Below are 3,280 nucleotides of genomic sequence, written 5' to 3'. Positions count from 1 at the left end.
ACCAGTACACTGAGTGACTTTATGCAGGATTGCACCCTAAGCAAAAGAGGACATGTGCCTTTCTGAGGCAGTTATACTCAAACACTAATTTCAACTTTAAAATATAATTTATCGTATTAGTCTGTTCTCATGTTGCTATAAGGACATACTTGAGACTGGGTAATTTATTAAGGAAAGAGGTTTAATTGACTCACAGTTCAGCATGGCTAGGCAAGTCTCAGGAAGCTTACAGTCATAGCAGATGGGGAAGCCAACACATCTTTCTTCACATGGTGTCAGGGAGAAGAATGAGAGCTGAGCAAAGGGGGAATTTCCTTATAAAATCATCAAATCTCATGAGAATTTACTCACTATCACGAGAACAGGATGGAGGAATCCAACCCCATGATTCAATTATCTCCACCTAGTCCCTCTCATGACATGTGGGAATTATGGGAACTACAATTCAAGATGAGATTTGTGCAGAGATGCAGCCAAACCATATCACTTACCAAGACTATTCTTTCAAAGATCACTTGTTATGCTTTGTTACTAGAAGTTTCTCTGAACATGTACAGCACCAGAAACTGTGAGGGTGGAGCACAGCGTTGTCTCCTAAGCATGACGTCAGCTCTCTGTGTTGTGTCGCTGCAGCTGACACTTGGTATTGATGATCATTCTTTCCCTCCCTCAGAAGAATAAGAGGGGGAAGGTGAAGCCTGAAAGGTAATTATTTAAAATAACTAATTTATTTAATGCAGTTTATCAAGCAACAATATTTAGAGATTAAAATGCAAATTAGTTTCTATGGTCTATAGAAGATTTGTATTCCACAGTTTTTTACAGAAGGTTGTCATTTTTCTGAGGATTCACAATCAATATTCCTTGGTTTATACAGTCTATACATCCAGTAATCAGATATATTACTTAAAATGTTTTTAAATTTTAACATTCTTTGACATTTTAATATTTTAATCAGGAATTTCATTTCCCTAGATAAGATACCTTTCATCATGAAATTGTGCTTTTTCAGCTCATTTGAAGGTAGCATTGTGTCTGAAGTTTAGGAAAATTACTGAAGATAAGGATGTTAAAAAATACATCAAGATACAACAGAATAGTATATAAATTTTTTTTAAGCTAAATGACATTAAAAGAGAGTGGAAGTTGTAAAATATATCTACAAATTCTTTGACATGTCTTCCTTCAAAAGATGGAGCTTGAACCTCCTGTTGAATGTTGGCTGGATATAGTGGTTTGCTTCTATCAAATAGACTATGTAGAAATGATGGTGTGTGACCTTCAATATGAGGTCATGCAAGGCCTTGCGTCTTCACTCTCTCTGGGATCACTTGCTCTGGTGTAAGATATTAATAGATACCATGTCATGAGAACACTCAAGTAACTCCATGTAGAAGTCCATGTGGACAGGAATGGATGCTTCTTTTCAAAACTCACCAAGGAATCAATGCCTTCTGCTGATAGTCATGTAATTGAACAATCCAGTAAGTTGATCCTATAGCTACAGCTCCAGTGAAATTTTTAAGATGACAGTAACCCAAGCCAATACCATGGCTTGACCTTCAGCCAGAACCATACAGCTAAGCTGCCTTCACCTTTTTGACTCATAGAAATATGAGAGAATAATCGTTGATATTTTAAACTCCCAAGTATATGGATAATTTGTTATGCACCAATAAATAACGATTACAAATACCTTCCCTTACAGACCTTGACAAAAGATCTCATCCTTTGATGTCCAGAAGTAAACATGAACTGACATGTGATAAATTCTGGAAACATTCTCGGAAACAGAACTCCTTGCTTTTGACAAACCCAATGACCCCCAACCCACTCTGCTCATTTCAGCTCACCAATATCTTTACATCAATCCACTCTCTTATGATTTCTTTCTCATCCAGATTGGCAATATTAGAACAATAAATCTAGTTCAATTTTGCTTACATAGACTTAAATCAGGCAAGCTCTCATATTTTGTGTTTTTGGTTTTTCAATGAGATTCTACAACAGGGATGTCTATTTCTAGAAATCAGACAACTAACTTTTCACTCACAAATAAGGTATTTTTTTATTTCCATACTTCTGAATATTCTTGTTCTGACCTTGAAACGGAATTTCTATGTACCTGTGTTCATTTTACAGAAATTGTTTTAATATCATATCTAAATACAAAAAGAATGATCCTAATCTTAACATTCTATGTTTGAATATATCAGCATATTCACCTTTTAATATAAATATTTCAGTAAAAGTTAATGGCAAATTATCTGGAGCCAGCAAACCTGCTGAGTAACTATTAAGGCAAAAACTGGGAGGCAAATAATGGCTTCCTAAAGTAGAGTCTTGAGAGTGACATAATTCTGTCAATGGTCAAATTGTCTTCTCAGAAATCCCGCTGTTATGGGCAAGGAACTCCCAAACAGAATATCCTAAGAGTAATATTAACAACCCCAGTCAAATCTACTTTCTATATTTCTTCCACCTAACTCCTCTACATTTTTTGTTTATTCCAGAGTGGCAAAAGTTTTATAACATACTAGGGCAGGTATTCTTAGAGGAAAAAATAAACTTCACATTTCTTTCTAAAATAGATACATATTTCTGCCACTGCTTATTTCACAATGTTATTTGGCTTGGCCAACTACTGCGTATTTCATGATTTTTTTTCTAGGATAAGTTGTTTTAACTTCAAACTTGGAGGGTTTTTAAAAGAAAAACTGAAAATTACATTGTACTAAAAGGGCATGGGGAGGGATAGGTTGTTTCAAATATCCAAGTTATTGGTAAAATACTTTTAAAGAAAATAATGGTTACATTTAATTACCTTTCCAAATTTTATAATACTCCAAATGGTGGGTCAAACACAAAAATAAAATGTTTGTGCAAGTCCTATTATGTCTTCAAGCAGCATACAGCAATACTGGAATGTATTCTGATGGAATTAATAATTCAGAGCGTGTCATTAGGAAAAGCTCCCTGAAAGTTGATTTGAATATTACCTCAGTACTTAATTGGAAGAAGGTACAACCAGAAACCCAAGTTTAAAGGTATAGTGACATTTAAAAATTGCTAAAATGAGGTATTGTGGCAATGTCAAATTAAGATTAACAATATTGCCATCACCGGAATGACCCTTGACACCTAAGTCTGAACTGTTTCCCTGGTGTTACCAAGTCATGACAATACCAGCTCCTGTCTTCTACTGAGAATGAACATTTCAATAGGACTGACAACTGATCCTCAGGAATCCGAAAGGAAATATCGAGTAGGTGTTACTTAT

The 3,280-nt window shown here is 35.1% G+C and overlaps 1 non-coding gene across 1 annotated transcript; it reads left to right on the top strand.

Moving 5' to 3' along the window:
* The first annotated feature begins 492 nt into the window (after positions 1–492).
* LOC135276465 (small nucleolar RNA U3) lies at positions 493–707 on the top strand. The gene has a single exon (XR_010344001.1). It is a non-coding gene; the product is annotated as a small nucleolar RNA U3 (small nucleolar RNA).
* The last annotated feature ends 2,573 nt before the right edge of the window (positions 708–3,280 follow it).

The sequence above is a fragment of the Aotus nancymaae genome, unplaced genomic scaffold, assembly GCF_030222135.1.
Source record: "Aotus nancymaae isolate 86718 unplaced genomic scaffold, 86718_ANA_hifiasm-v0.15.2.pri h1tg000022l_1, whole genome shotgun sequence".
NCBI lineage: Eukaryota > Metazoa > Chordata > Mammalia > Primates > Aotidae > Aotus > Aotus nancymaae.
This window is presented reverse-complemented; position numbering and strand designations above follow the sequence as displayed.